General features: G+C 52.2%; 1 protein-coding gene across 7 annotated transcripts in view; it reads left to right on the top strand.

Annotated features, from left to right (window-relative positions):
* Positions 1 to 915: 915 nt before the first annotated feature.
* Positions 916 to 15,678, top strand: part of SYK (spleen associated tyrosine kinase) — a 74,657-nt gene continuing 59,894 nt past the window's right edge. For all 7 annotated transcript variants that reach the window (XR_002826313.1, XR_002826312.1, XM_014468304.2 and 4 more), the window contains exon 1: positions 916 to 1,032. The gene's annotated coding sequence lies outside the window, so the exon portion shown is untranslated. The remainder of the gene's footprint in view (positions 1,033 to 15,678) is intronic.

The following is a 15,678-nucleotide window of genomic DNA, read 5'->3' as shown; positions in this document are numbered from 1 at the left end:
AATGTTCTGTTTGGGTTATTGTGTTTGGGCTCAGGGTACAGGTTTTAAAAACAGGCACTCCACCCAGTGCTAACGAGAATGTGAGGGGCTGGAAACATAGAGAGGTTTTAAAGAGGACTGTCCAACAGGAAAAAAAGGGGGGGATGGGACGGGGGAACCTGGTGTTTTTAAACCATTTGAAGAACTGCAGAAAAACCATGAAACTTAATTTAGCTCCAGAGGGCAAGCCTCTGGCGGTAGAAGGAAACAAGTTAAACTCACTGTCAAGAACTTGGTAATATTTAAAGCCAAAGGCGCATGGTGAATTCTGGCGTTCACTAAGGCCACCTGGTTCACCAAGGCCACCTGGCCCCATCCGTGGCCTCCTGGTCACCTGTCAGCAGGGATGTCTTGGGTTTGCGCTGGGAATACCCGGCACAGGGAAGGAGACTCCCTCCTGAGCAGTAGCACCAGGGAACGGCCTGCCCAGGGAGAGGCCTGTCATCCCAGCAGGAATGGGCTGCAGGTGACAGGGGCAGAGGTTTCTGTTGTTGGCAGTGGCCCTCTTTGTGTAGAAGGCCCCTGCCTATGCCAGGGAGGCAGGCGGCGCACCCAGCGGGCTTCTCTCCTTCTTCCCTCTGACCTCTGGCCTCTGAGGCCAACCTTTCCCTAGGATCCTCCCACGCTCAGGCTGCAGCTGCCTGCCCTGAGCTCTCAGGGCGTCTTGGGCGCAGGGGGCACCCGGGGGCATTAGGTGCAGGGGTGCACTGGGCGCAGGGGGGCGCGTTGGGCGCAGGGAGCGCACAGGGGACATTGAGCGCAGGGGGCGCCTGGGCGCTGGGGCGCGGCCGGGAGGAAGTGCGGGGCCTGCCCGGGCTCGTTAAGGAAGTTGCCCAAAATGAGGAAGCGCTGCTCTCTGGGCGGCTGAGGCGACTCAGGCGGCGGGAGGAGCGAGGAGGACCTCGCAGCCCGCGCTGCTCCGGGACAGCCCCAAGGACCCACCGCCCGCGCCCGCCACCCGCCGGACCCCGCGCCGCAAGGCCCGCTGCACAGGTAGGAGGCGCGCTCCCTGCTCGCCTGCGGGGCGCGGGACCCGACGCCTAGGGACAGGGAAGGCGGCGAGCGCGGGTTGGGGGGCAGTCGCGGGCCCACTCGGCCGGTTTCGGGGTGACCGGCGCTGTGCCAGGGACGCTCGGAGCCCTCGGCCCTGGGACAACGGGACATTGATGAGATAGAAGCAGGGGGCGCAGCCTTTTGTCCTGATCCTGGAGCCTCCGGGGTGCGGCTCCCGCACGGGAGCGGGGCCTGGGCCCAGGGACTTTGCGGGAACTGGGGACCCAGGGTCGCAGCGGAGACGGTGCGGAGGCAGCGGGTCCTGGGAGCGCGAGCAGGATCCGCGGGCACGTTTTCGTTCGGCCACTGACCTGACAGCCTGGCACATCCCCTGGCGCTCACCTTCCAGTTACTCCCGGGCGCTCCGGTTCCGCGCCCCTTCCCGCCGCGGGGGGCGCAGGGCGCGAGCGCAGGAGCCTCCCCGACCTGCTCGCGTTTAGAGCGGCTGCTCCTTCCCCACGCGTTTTCATGGTAAAGCACCTTATTTGCCAGTGAGTGGTGGGAGAGCAGGCGAGTTTTATGTAGTAAAACGTAAATTTGAGCTAATTTTTTAGAAACTGAACTGAATTCAAAGGCGATTCATGTTTGTTTGTTTGTTTGGATGTTCAAAAACCAGAAAGACAGTCATTGGAGACATAGAGTTTGAATCTTCCCACGTTGGGAACGGTGTTGGGGATTGTTTTAATGAGTTTGCTTGACTCGCATAGATTTCATTGAGCCAGAGTTAAACTGTTGGCTGGCGGATTGCGTTTTTCTTAAAGCGGCAGAGCCGTTCAGCTTGTAGTTAAGAAGAAGTCTGACATTTGAATCTTCATAATGAAAAGCTAATCATGCGACGACGGAGAATTTCTGGAAGCAATGAAATCGACTATACTAACTGATTTCTTTGTTTTAGTCAGAACAAATTCATCGGTATCATACTGGAAGCATTTCAGTTAAATGCAATTAAATTCATTAATGGTCCCTTCACACCCTCCCCCCAAGTGCATGGATATATTTGTATTTGAGCTAAAAGTGAGGAATCTGGTCAGTTAAAATTATTTTATCAAATCATTTTGTTTCTACATCATACTTTTTATGTTTAGAGAAATTTTGCAGTAAATAGAAATTGATTTGTTACTCTGTAGTGCTCAGATATATCGGATTATATAGTTTAACTAGAATGTTTTAATGTTTAAGCTAAGCTAAAAAATTAGGTGTGTATTTTAGGTCTTTGCCTTTCCTGAGGGATGAAATTGACAGATCATTTCATTGCTAGGTTTGCATTTCAGAAATACCACCTTGGCCTTCCTTAGGCTCATATTTAATTTTATAAGTGCAGATCTACTTTCTCTGTTTTTAAACCAAAGATTTCTTAGTAGGACATCACTTATGCAGCACATTGCATGTCCATAATCATTATTCAAGACCCTTGTGCTCAGATAAGTTTTTAACTCAGGACTTTTCAGAATTTAGAATTCAAATTTAGAATGTGAATGTCAGCGCTGAGAACGTCTGTGAGGACTTAGAAAGGTGCGTGTGCGTGCTGACACCTCGCCCCAGCACAGCGGCCTGGGACCCCAGATCTCTCTGCACCTGCGCTGTGAATACTCTCATCAGGTGCCATAAATAACAACTATAAATAGCTGTGTGTCGGTTAGGGCAGGCATGGTCACTAAATGAAGGTCCCCAAAATTACTAAGAAACCTCCTTATTTAGAGCTTTTTGGAGCTGGGCTAAAGAACTGACTCCATCAAGCTACTGTGCTTTGGGAAACAAATTGCTTTTCTATTGCCCAATCCTCACCCTTTCCAGTAATTAGACAGGCAATTTCCCCTCTGCAGATTCTGAAATACCAGGACTTCACTGAACTTTCAATGATAACCATTAGTATACGAGCCTGCAAGTGAGAATGGGAGGTATATCCTTACTGATACACGTTGAAGCAGCAGCTTTCCTGCCAGTCTAGGATTGCAGAGCGAAAGTACAGCTCCCGGCAGGGGCGTGGTCACCCTCCGGAGGCAGGAGGCAGTGGCCCTGGGAGCAGAGCTGCCTCCTGTCCATGTGCAGCTGGCTCTCCCGGCCCTGGCACGGGACCGGGACCGGGGCCCTGGGCTCTGTCAGCCCTCCGCCCCACCCGCCATCGGTGCCCAAGGGATGGCAGGCGCTTTTCATAATCGGGGCTAATTTTTGCTTTTTTAACTGTAACTGTAGTAGACTTTTCCTAACTACACCCGGACTCACCTCTTCTCCCCGCCTTTGCAAGTTTTAACATTTTCTTCCACTTTTGGAATTGTTTAGCTATAAATGAGTGGAGGAAAAATTAGGAATTTAAGCCTTTGGGGAGAAATTTTCTTAAATGTCTACATCCTTAACTTTCTTTTTCATAGAAAGCAATTGCAGTCAAAAGGCAGTCTTTTAAAGAGAGAGTGGAATGAAATCGCCTGATGTGTCCTAGCATCTTATCCTTCTACTTCAGCGGTTCTCAACCTGTGGGTCACCAACCTGTGGGTCGCGACCCCTTTGGGGGTCAAACGACCCTTTTACAGGGGTCGCCTAAGACCATTGGAAAACACATATATAATTACATATTGTTTTTGTGATTAATCACTATGCTTTAATTATGTTCAATTTGTAACAATGAAAATACATCCTGCATATCAGATATTTACATTACGATCATAACAGTAGCAAAATTACAGTTATGAAGTAGCAACGAAAATAATTTTATGGTTGGGGGTCACCACAACATGAGGAACTGTATTAAAGGGTCGCGGCATTAGGAAGGTTGAGAACCACTGTTCTACTTTGATTTGAACGGGTTGGTTTCTTTTCACTTGGAAAAGAGTTTTTATTTTTTTAACTGAAGAATTGTGAGAAGATTGAAAAAATAAAACTAGGCTGATTAAATTTTAAAGGAAAATTTTATTCAGGGAAATTTTCTGTTAGCTTATAACTTTGTCTGACAAAGTTATCTTGTATCAATTTGAATTTTTTACCCTTAATAATTAATTATGTACTGTTTGCCTATGAAACTTGAAAGATAGTTGAATTGGAATCTTAAGTATAATCAAATTTAGCCAAGGTAATACATACCAGCAGGAAGAACATTCAGTTTATATAGCAGTGGATTGAACAAATAAAAAATGACTCTCTTTTGATTCTTTCATTTCTTGGAGAAACCGTGCATTTATTTTTGGAAGCTGCCTAAGGTGGGTGATGAGAAGAGGAAGGTAGCAAGGATTTAGAATATTGGTGATGCCTCCATGACACAGGAGGGTGTCCTGATTAAGATGGGCAGGGTGTGGGGAGCAGCCTCCTCTGTCCTGGGGTACCAGGCTCTGAGACGGAGTCCTTGCTCCTGAAGCTGGTGGCTGGAGGACTGGAGGGAGCAGGGATGTGGGGTGCTGGCTTCCAGACGGGCATGCTGTGTGTTGGAGACCTGGTCTGAGTGGAGGCCCAGCAGGAGCCGGCAGCAGCCACGGGGAGCATGGGCTGCGGTCAGGGTGAGACCCAGGCCTGGCTGCAGGGTGTGGAGGGTGGAAGAGGCCTGAGGCAGGAGGTTCAGCAAAGGCCTGAAGCGTTGGATTGTGGGGTGACACTCTGTAGCTACAAAGAGCATTTGGATGTCCAACGCGTGACCTTCTGCTTTCTCACTTTGTCTTAATTGATAAATCTTCATTCTGTTCTGCCCAGTATAATAATTTAACTTATTAAATCTACCCATTTCTGTTGAGCTGTCATGGAAATGTTTTGGTACGACCAGAGTAAATTTGTTTTTTACTTAATTTTATTTAATAACAATACTTTCCCATTCTGTAGTACTGTTCCCCAAAAGCAGTCTTTTAAATTTTTATTGCTCTTTCTTCTAGAATTCTCCTCATTTTCGTATCCTATGCTTATTTGCTTATGTTTGGCTGTATCAGTTTTAGACAATGTCTGCCGACTTCCTTCTGGGAAACGGGCTGCGGCCGTCCTCGGCTGGCCACCGCCGGGAGGAGCACTGGGGAACGGGCCGTGTGCTATCGGGGTGCACGTCTTATGCTCACTTTTGCCGCTAAAGCAAGGGGTGCCATATCATCCCATTTTCCTGGTCTCCTTGTGACTTTTCCTGGGTAAATGCTGTGTGCTCTGTGTTCTCAGGGGTCCCGTGCCTGTTACATGAGTCTCCCCGATGCTCTGAGACTGAGCTCAAACTCTTGACACAGCTTCCCACTGAGTCAGACCAAACAGCCTATCAGTTCCACTTTTCTCTCTGCTTTTCTGGACCCCCCCCCCCGCCCCGTCTTCTTGCTCCAGTCTGATAGTTTCTCTTCAGTCTCGCTGCGCACACACTAATAATGAAGCACTGGTTGGTGTGTGTGGGGACTGGCTGTCTGAAAGCATTTCCTGCCAGTTACTTAGGAAGCCTTTGCTTGACCTGTGGTGTCTTAGCCCACCTCCCACTGCACTGAGGTGCACTTTCCCTGCTGTGAATCCCTTGTCATCATTGATGGAAACACCTCCCACCCTTAGGATTTCTATGGTTATTTATTTATTTGTAGCGTAGAACTTTTCTATTTCTTCCATCAGAACAGGACCTGACTCATAATAGTGAAAGATGATTTTTAACTCCATTTTAGCCATTGGCGTCTCCATTTAAAATCAGGCTCAATGTCACCTCTGTATTTGTCTGACAATGATGTTTTATCATCTGATTGTGGGACTTTGTACTTTCCGGGGAGTGGCGAGTCCGGGCTTTCCCAACAGCTGGCCGAGGCTGGTCCCAGAGCAGTGAGTGGGTGAGCGGGCGAGCAGTGCTGTGCAGTGGTGGATGGTGCTCTGGGGGAGCAGCCCTTGCTCCAGTAGGTGGAGTGCTGGGAGCACCATCGCCGAGCAGGGTGAGCACAGATCATGCGGCAGGTCCTCAGCGCCGTGTGCGTGATGTGCACGGGCCGTGTCCTGTGGGCGCGCTGGTTCTGGGAGCAGCTTGGGGACCAGAACTCCTGGGGTCCGCTTTCGGAATACGGTGGCCTTCTGCTCCCCTTTACAAGAGTCTCAGTCCTTGCTGGGGTGGAGGCAGAGTCCTGAGTTCATTGTATCTTAATCATCTGCTTGCTCTAATGCCTCAGCCCCAGTTCCTGAATATTTGTGCCGGGGTGTTATCCAGCATCTAGAAGGGTTCAGGAATCTGGAGAAGGGCTGCGTGTAAAGTAATAAAGAGACTAGAAATATAAATTTGTAATACAGGGGGAGCCAGAGGAGACTTAGCTACAGCAACCAAGTTCTCTGAATCTCTGGACCCTTCGCTCTTCATTAACACAAATTGCCCTGAGGCAAAGCAGATACACATTTCAAAGGTTAAGGTTTGGTGTACAGCAGGCATGGTCAGGTTGGGGGAGCTGCCCAGGGCTGTCAGGCAGCAGGCAATAATAGATGCAAATCTTTAGGTTTGGGGAAATGCCTACAGTTGTTCAGCTGTTTGGCCAGCTGCAGGTAATAACGTGTAGATTTTCAGGTTTGGGGAAATGCTTTCAGCTATTCCAGGAGGCAATAATATGTATCTTCAGCCCTGCTGAGCCTCAGGGTTCCATCAGCCTTCTGATGAAACTGCTTGTGTTCATGAGCTGCTGGAATTAGCCTCCAGCACATTTGTACCAACAGTGGCTGAGAGCAGCTTCTGAGTGCCCACTGGGTTCCAGTCCCACTCTGTGTTTTAAAGCTACTCTTCGTCTTCGTTGACGGGACGATCACTGTGGGTGTCACTGTGATGCAGGATGGAGGCCGCGCGGGCATCAGGTTCCTGGCACCAGCGGGTGAGAGCTGCTGCCTCTGCCGCAGCCCCTCCAGGTGGGCGGCCCTGGGAGCCGAGCTAATACTAGCACTCCCAGACAGTGAGTTCCATTCTAAAACAGTTTTCTCTGACCTCCAAGGTGAGAGAACTCTCCATCGTTTTCTTTCCGAAGTGTTCAGTTGTGTAACGGATGCACAAGTCCAGTCCATTGGTGAGGATTTCGGAGGTGACAGGCACCTGCACCCCTGGGGGCAGTGGGAGGGATTTTCTCTGTTTGGTTGTCCTGTGTGTGTATGTGTATATCTTCAGGAGACACAACCTTGTGTGTGTGTGTCTTCTTAATACCAGTATCATTCTGCACCTTTCTTTTTTTAATCAACAGCTACTGCTAGGGTTGGGGAGCCCTGGCTCTCAATGACTGTGGGCTTACTCAGCCAAGGGGAGAGCGCCCACCACTGGGGGACACGAGGCTCCCCCTGACTGGCAGCACTGGCAGAGCCTGAGGCCCCACCCTCGTCCCCTCCCTGCCCTCTGCCAGTGTTTCATGGAGCCGTCAGGCTGACCTGTGGGTCGGGAAGGACCTGTAGTCCATCTCCTGTCTTACATTGTAGCAAGCAGTGGTTAATTTCCGAGGAATGTATTTCGTTCTTTATTTGTTGCTGACACATTGGGCTCTTGCTTTTTATTGCTGGTGCCAGTGTGGACATTCTCTTGCTGCTTCCTGATCTCTGCCCTGACCCTCTGCTCACCGTGCCCTCCCACACTGGGTCTGCTTCCGTGGCCTGCTTGGGATTTTGCTCCACCAGATGCTGGCCTTTATTTTAATTAGGAGTCCGTCTTCTAAGGCTGCACTGTTGTGTGGCCCTCGCTTAGCCTGTGCCCACGAGAGAGGCGGCGGGTGACCTGTGCACGGGGGAGTATGAGCCACTGACCAGTGTGTGTGGGGACAGGGGCTCCCTGCTCTTTGCAGCTGGCCATGCCGCCTCTGCACACGGAGGTCTTTCTTGCAGAGGGCCTTCTGCTGCTGCTCGGGTGCCACAGCGGAGGGTTTGGAGAGGGCTTGGCTCCCCCCCAGCTCCCCAGGCTCGGTCATGTCCAAGGTTTCTCCAGCCCTCAGCTGTCCTCCTGCAGCGGCTGGGCGGGAGTCGCCCTCTGCGTTGAGGCCCACGTTGCTCTGTGTCTGTTGGGCCCGTGCTGGTTTCCACGCCCTGCTCTGCTCCCAGAACAGGCGTGGACTGACACTGTGTTATGTCTTCAGTGCTAGTTCTCTTTCTCTGCGTTTAGAGCTGCTGCACATGCTTGCAGGGGAAGTCCACCACTTCCTTTTTTGTTTTTTTAGCAACACCAATCAGCTGATGGTCGCCCTGTGTGAAGGAAGTGACAGTGAGGAGGAGGGAGAGGAGCTCGCTGGAGCGGGGAGGGTCCCAGGGTTGGGTTTCTCTGTTGCCTGGGAGCTGGGCTCTGGCAGAAAGTGTGTCTGCAGGGAGGGCGGCCTTGTCAGGTCCATTCTGATTTTCAGGAGCTCGCGATGCACACTCATTCCTTCGCGGCCTGGGTGAGGATGCTGGGATGCTGGCCGTGGCCCAGCTAGGAGCCGCCTAAGCCAACCTGCTGGGAAGACTCTGAATGTTGCTGCTCTTGCAGGCCCCAGCCCGAGGTGTTTCTAATTCAGAACCAGAATCCATGCCCACTGCTCTAGCAGAGAGTGAAAGCAAGGGTCTGCCCCTGGCTTCGCGCTGAGGAGTGAAGTCATGTGAGCGGACTGGGGAGCTGAGAGGCAGCGCAAGGCCATGCGCTCAGCTCTGGCGGACATGTCAGTTTCACACGTCACCTGTAGTTCTGGAAAATATGTAATTTATCTTTATAGTTTTGTGTTGAAACGTTAAGCAAATTCAATATGACTTGGGCCAAAAGATCCCAAATCAATGAGAGATGTGACAACATCTCTTCCCCTCAGCTTCGGCTGACTCCCCACCGGCCATCCAGCATGAGCAGAGTCCTGTGGGCGCTGGTGGAGAAGGGTGGCAGCCCCCCTCACAGTGAGCGTAGCCCGGGCAGTGAGCACAGACACCCCCGGCCCCCCAGCACAGTCCCCGGCAGTGGGTACAGTGAGCGAAGCACCCCACCCCTGCCCCCCAGTATAGCCCTAGGCTGTGAGTGGGCACAGCCCTGGCAGAGAGCACAGCGGGCAGAGAACACAGCAGGCAGAGAGCACAGCGGCCTTCGTGTCTGCTTCCCCAGCAGGAAGATGGCTTGCACATGCCCCTGTCACAGGGCCAGGAGGGGAAGTACAAAGAGTCCTTAGGGGTGGGAAGAGAGCAGGGGAAAGGGGCCATTTCACATGCCTCGCCAGCCACTGTGGGAACATTGTGACACAGGTAGAATTTCAGCATCGAGTCTCAGGCTGGGAGGCTGGAGTCTGAGACCCAGGTGTCAGAGGCTGGCTCCCCCTGAGGCCTGTGGACCGAGCCTGCTTCTGCGTCCCCATCATCTTCCTGGGTGTGTCTCGCCCTAGTGTCCCCTTTCTATGCGGACAGGCATATGGACAGGGCCCACCCTAAGGACCTCATTTTAACTTACTCGCCTCTGTGGAAGCCCTGTTTCCAGAGTCCCGTTCAGAGGAAGGGAGTTAGGATCCAACGTAGGACTTGGGGAATGGGATCAGCCCCTGCAGGGGGTTAGGCGGGGCCTGGCCTCCCTCTGTGGCCTTGGCAGGACGTAAACACCACACTGAGCAAGTGGTTATGCCTAAGACACAATTTTCCACCTTAGATTGATGAAAAAATTTAAAGGAACTTACGAGAAGACCCAGAGAAAAAATAAAAACTAGGGGTGATGAGGAGTGGCAAATTCTACAGGATCTTAAGGCAAAGCTACAATGTTGAGTGGACTGACAGACCCAGATTACACATGGAAAGTTATTGCAAGGCGAGGATGGCACTTCCCTGCCATCAGGGGAGAAGAGGTTATTGTTAATTAAAGGACTTGGGAAAACTGGCTAATAATTTGGAAGAACCTAAAGCTTTGTTCTTTATACCAAAACTAGAGGCCCGGTGCACGGATTCTTGCATGGGTGGGGTCCCTCAGCCTGGCCTGCACCCTCTCCCAATCTGAGACCCATCAGGGGATGTTGGACTGCCGGGCCTTCAGGGATTAGGCCGAAACTGGCAGTCTGACATCCCCTGAGGGATGTAGCAGTGCCAAAGCGGCAGGAGGCTGGGGAGGAACCAGAGCCAGGGCCGGGCGCCCCGCAGCTTCTGCTCCCCACTGCGCTGGCCACCGCTGCCTACCGCCCACCGCTACCACTGCCTGCCACCGCCACAGCTGTGCTCGCCAGCCATGACCCTGGCTCCCACAGTGACACTCCCACTGTGGGAGCGCACTGACCACCAGAGGGCAGCTCCTGCATTGAGCGTCTGCCCCCTGGTGGTCAGTGCATTTCATAGCGACCAGTCGTTCCGGTCAACTGGTCATAACAGTCACTTAGGCTTTTATATATATACTAGAGGCCCATTGCACGAAGAGATTCGTGCAATAGGCCTTCCCTTCCCCTGGCTGCCGGCACCAGTTTTCCTCCAGCACCCGGGACCCAGGCCTTTGCTCCGGCCGGAGCCTTCAGTCTTCATGGCTCCAGCCGGAGCCTTCAGTCTTTGCCGCTCCTACTCCACTGCTGCGCGCCTATGTATGCAAATTAATTGCCATCTTTGTTGGGTTAATTTGCATACTCTCCTGATTGGCTGGTGAGCGTAGCGGAGGGACGGTCAATTTTACATGTTTGTCTATTATTAGGTAAGATAGATAAACTCCAGGTTGAACAATGAATAAAAATATAACAGTGAAATCATAAAATCTCTATAAGAAAACTTAGGGGAGTTTTTAAATAATTGTGGAGAGAAGAAGGCCTTTGTAAATGGGACAGAAAATATGAAACCATGATAGAAGAAAGATTGATGGGCATGATTTATAAAATTTTAAGCAAGTTCTCAGGGGAATGAAAAATACATATAAATAAGTGGGGAAAAGTGTAAGGTAAATTTATTTTTAATGCCTGTGGTCAAAGTACCAATAGGATGAAATATGCAGTGAGGTCTTCCAAATCACGGAGGAGAATAAGCACAGTCCAACAGGAAAGTCAGCCAAGGACTAGCAAGCAGCTAGACAGGCAGGGACCTGGTGCATGAATGCCCTGCTCCCACAGCGGCACGGTTTGCTCTGTGGCAAGATGTGGGCAGAGGGTGGTGCCTGGGCACTGGCACAGCTGTTGGGTGGAAGCTTCTGAAACTTGCTTATTTATTTGTTTATTGTTGACACTATTACGATGTGCCCACTTCCCCCTTTAAGACACACATGTGCTTTGGCTCAACAATCTCATTGTTAGGAACTTATTTCACACATAAATTGACAAAGGTGGAGAAGTATATGCATACAGTAATTCATTGCAACATTTTATTTTGTAAGAGCAATAAAAGAAAAGGAAGGGGAAAGGGCTGCATGCCATGAAGGACTGTGAATCAGCCATGGTGTGCCTGTGCCTGGAACCCCTGTGGGCTTTGCACAAGTGTGGAGTCTTTGTGAACAAAATTATTGCTTGGGCTGACCAGCAGACCCTGAGCGACGAATGAACAGATTACTCTGACACACGTTTCTGTGAAAGAGAAGGCTAAGGGGCTGCTTCGCTTTAGGAACAAAGCAGCCTTGATTGACCACCTCCTTAGGCTTTTATTATAACAACAACTTGAACTAAAATTAACCTCTAGATATAATCAGCAGGGCAAGTATCCTTGAGAAAGCACATGCTTCTACAAGGTCAGGTCTTTAAAAACTAAACATAGAGATTCTAGCAAAATACCCAGGGGATTGGACTTGTTTGGAAAAGTCAACATAGGGGGTTCTGCCTTCAGCAAGGTCCCCCCAGAGGCCCCCGACCTTTTGGAGAATCCTCTTTATAGACCTTCCAACCAAGTCCTGTGCTTCCCCACAAATTATGAAGATGTCCAACTGATACTCACTTAAAGGGAAAGATGTAATATATTTTTTAAAAACACATACATGGCCTTAATGAAGGTAGTGGCAGTGAGTTGTTATTTGCTGTGTACAGATGCAGGCCCTGCCCCATACAGGTGTGTGTGTGTGTGTGTGTGTGTGTGAGAGAGAGACAGAGAGAGAGAGAGAGAGAGAGAGAGAGAGAGAGAGAGAGGTCTGGAAGCAAAGGCACCAAACTGTGAACAGCATTTAGGCGAACAGTGGGATCAGTTTGGAAAAAAAGGTGAAATACACTTTGTACTCTGCACACAGAAGTCTGCAGTGCTCATAATAGAAGACTCTTTGTTGAGTGGGGGAGTGAACAGGAGGAAACCAGGAAGAGAACTTAGAACCAGGCATCCATCACGGCTGTTGGGACCGTTCTGTCTCCAAGCAAGGACTTTCGCTTGGAGGAGGGGTGGTGTGTCTAGACGCGGCCGTCACCCACGCTGGCCCACCCTCGGCTGCACAGGCTGCCTCCCCGATCTGGTGTGGTCTGGCCGGCAGCCTGCTTTGGACTTTAATTATTAAGGCCACCTTCCCCACATGTGCAGCCGCCAAGTTTGAGAACCACTGGTTTAGGACCAACTAGTGGTTTTACAGAGCACAAGCTCAGCCATAAAGCAACAGAATTCCCAGCACATTTGGATTTGTCGGTGTGCTGGACATGGGGCGGCTGCGTGTGCCTTCGATTGCAGACTCTGGGTGTGTTAGGTGTTAGAGTGGTGTGTGTGTGTGTGGGGGGGGAGGAGACAGGAAGGGAAGGTGAGAGGGAGAGAAGGATGGAGGGAGGGAGAGGGAGACAGAGAGAGATTGAGAGAGAGACCGAGAGAAGACAGAGAAGGACCATGTGTGGGCTCTGTGGGGGCTTGTAGTCAGGAGGCCAGGAGGCCTGCGGGGGGTGAGAGTGGCCATGTATCCTCAGCACATGCTCGTGACCTGTAGGGATGAGTGAGTGGGAAAGGGTCCTCGGAGAAAGAGTGCATGCATTTGTGGCATTTTCTGAACAAGGTAATTTGAACATTTCTGTCTTGAATAACAGTGCTCAGCATTTTTCTGCTGTGCTTTTCTGCCAGACAATTCACTGTCCAGCTGTTTCATGTGGATTCTTTCTCATGAGGACATGGTTTCTCAGTGTATGTGACTTGGCTTCTGCGCCTTAGGGTGCAGCAGATGGTGAGCTGCGGGCCGTTGCGGGATGCTCTGTAGCTGTGTCCTCCCTGGCCCTGACTGTGTATACAACACACACACACACACACACACACACACACACACACACACGGGAACACCTTGCAGCCAGGGCTCATCCGTGTGTCTGCGTTAGACTTTTATAAAACTTTTAGGAGTGGGGTCTTGAACTAGAAACGTCCAGTTCAGGGAAGTGGCTCTGAAGCCCCTCGCTGGGGGCGGCGTGGTTGGCGGGAGCAAACCAGGCACGTGCGGTGGATTCCGTCATTTGCTGGAAGGGCTCAGGCTCTGGGACCGCACCTGCAGAGCGATCGTGCCCGGGCGTGCGGCGGGCGGCTAGAGACGGACTGAGCAGACTCGGAGCAGAGCGGCTGCCAAGGAGCGGCGGCCAGATGCTCCGGGTCGGCTCCCGGCAGGTCGGGCTCCCGGCGATCAGGAACTGAACAACCTGTGCTAACCTGGGGCTGAAAAAGCAGGCAAGCGGGAGAAAGCGATTATAGAAGACAGAGTGGGAGGGCCCGGAGGCAGCGTGGCTCTGGACTGTGCTGCAAGTCTGTTCCCTGACCATGTGCTGGGGACCCTGCTGGGCTTTCCCGGGACCCCTGGGAGTTTCCTCGGCTGCTGTCCCCAGCGCGCAGGGACACCCCTCCCCAGGGCTCACGGCACCTGAAGCGCTAGGACACGGTGACTTTTTTGGGCGCAGGTCATGCACTTTAAAAATGTCCAGCTGGAGCCCCCGTTGTAGAAATGCGTGTGCTCTGCTCCCAGCGCGCCTCCTCTGCACGCGTTGGCACTCTCACAGTTCCTTCCTTAGGCTCCAGTAGATCCATGTGAGCTATGATACAAAGTTGAGGCATTTGGGGTAAATGCGTCTCTCCTTAATAAAAATAAGACCCGGAGTCACCACATTCGGCCTAAGTAGGAGAGGTGTTGGGGAGGGCCACACAGCCTGCCCATGGTGATTTGATCTATAAGACCCCCCTCTGTCCCCGCCCCCAGCCCACACCTTGGTCTTAAGGAGCACTCTGTGCTCCTCCACCTCCGACACTGGCCCAGGTGAAGGCAGGCCTTTCCCAGCTTCCCGGCCAAGAATCTATTGCCATGCTGTCCTGTGCGCCCCCACGGCCACACATGGCCATTCATATTCAAGTACTTAATTAAATAAGATTGAAAATTCAGTCCTCAGTCACACTCGCCACACATGGAGGGCAGAAGCCACAGGTGGCCAGTGGCCGGCTCTGTGTGGGGCTGAGTGGACAAGCATTCGTCGTCCAGCACGTGTGGGAGGCAGGTCCAGAGGCCACGCTACACCTGAGCCACAGCCGGTGGGTCCTGGGGACTCGAGAGAAAAGCAAGCTCCTCCTCCCGCCTTCCTAACCGCTGTGATTGCACTGGTCCACGCTGACTCCTGAGCACACCCATTACTTAAGGGGATCCGACCGTGGGAAGTGACGGCAGCACCAAGAAACCCCGAATCTTGTCCGCAGCCTCTGGCCTGGCCCTTTCATCCTCAGCATAGTGACAGTCTCCTATTCAACACAGCAGCCTCACACACACGTGCACACACACAGCACATGCACACATAGCAGGTACACACAGGCACACACAGTGTGCATGTGCACACATAGCATGCACACACAGCACATGCACACATAGCAGGTACAAACAGGCACACGCAGCACACACAGCACATGCACACATAGCAGGTACATACAGCACACGCAGCATGCACATATATGCACACACCGCATGCACACACACAGCACATGCACACACAGCAGGTACACACAGGCACGCACAGTGTGCATGTGCACACATAGCATGCACACACAGCACAAGCACACATAGCAGGTACAAACAGGCACACACAGCACACACAGCACATGCACACACAGCAGGTACACACAGGCACATACGGCATGCACATGCACACACTGCACACCTGCACACAGCACGCACACGCACTGTCACAGCCTGGCTCAGTGACAGGAACGGAAGTGGTTCCGTTCTCCGTGGAGCAGTGCAGGGGGGGCCGGCCTCGGAGGACATAGGGAGGGGTCCTCGGGTTAAGCACACCCGGCTCAGTCTGGTTTCTGAAAGAATAAAGTACTTTTGTTCCAGAGGATTCAGAACTGAGAAACCTTAGTACTTGTTAAGTTCTCTGCAGTAAAAGCAAGTGCAACATCATTTTCTCAAAATATTTGGGATCCGGGTTTCTGTCCTTTAAAGGAAGGTTTGAAGAAAGAACATGTCCCTCATTAAGGCAAAATGAAGAAAGTGTGGCTTCGTCTGTTCCATCAGGTACAGCAGCGCAAGACTCCTTTCTGGGAACAGGTGCTCACCAAAGAGCCCGGGAGCAGCAGCAGCTGAGGGCTGGGAGGCGGGCGCACCCGTGGGAGGGGGGCGCACCCGTGGGAGGGGGGCATACCCGTGGGAGGCGGGCATACCCGTGGGAGATGGGCATACCCGTGGGAGGGGGGCGCACCTGTGGAAGGTGGGCGCACCCGTGGGAGGAGGTGCGAGGAGGCCCGTGGGAGGCGGGCGCACCCGTGGGAGGCGGGCGCACCCGTGGGAGGGGGGCGCACCCGTGGAAGGTGGGCGCACCCGTGGGAGGCGGGCGCACC

This window comes from Myotis lucifugus, unplaced genomic scaffold, assembly GCF_000147115.1.
Source record: "Myotis lucifugus unplaced genomic scaffold, Myoluc2.0 scaffold_446, whole genome shotgun sequence".
NCBI lineage: Eukaryota > Metazoa > Chordata > Mammalia > Chiroptera > Vespertilionidae > Myotis > Myotis lucifugus.
This window is presented reverse-complemented; position numbering and strand designations above follow the sequence as displayed.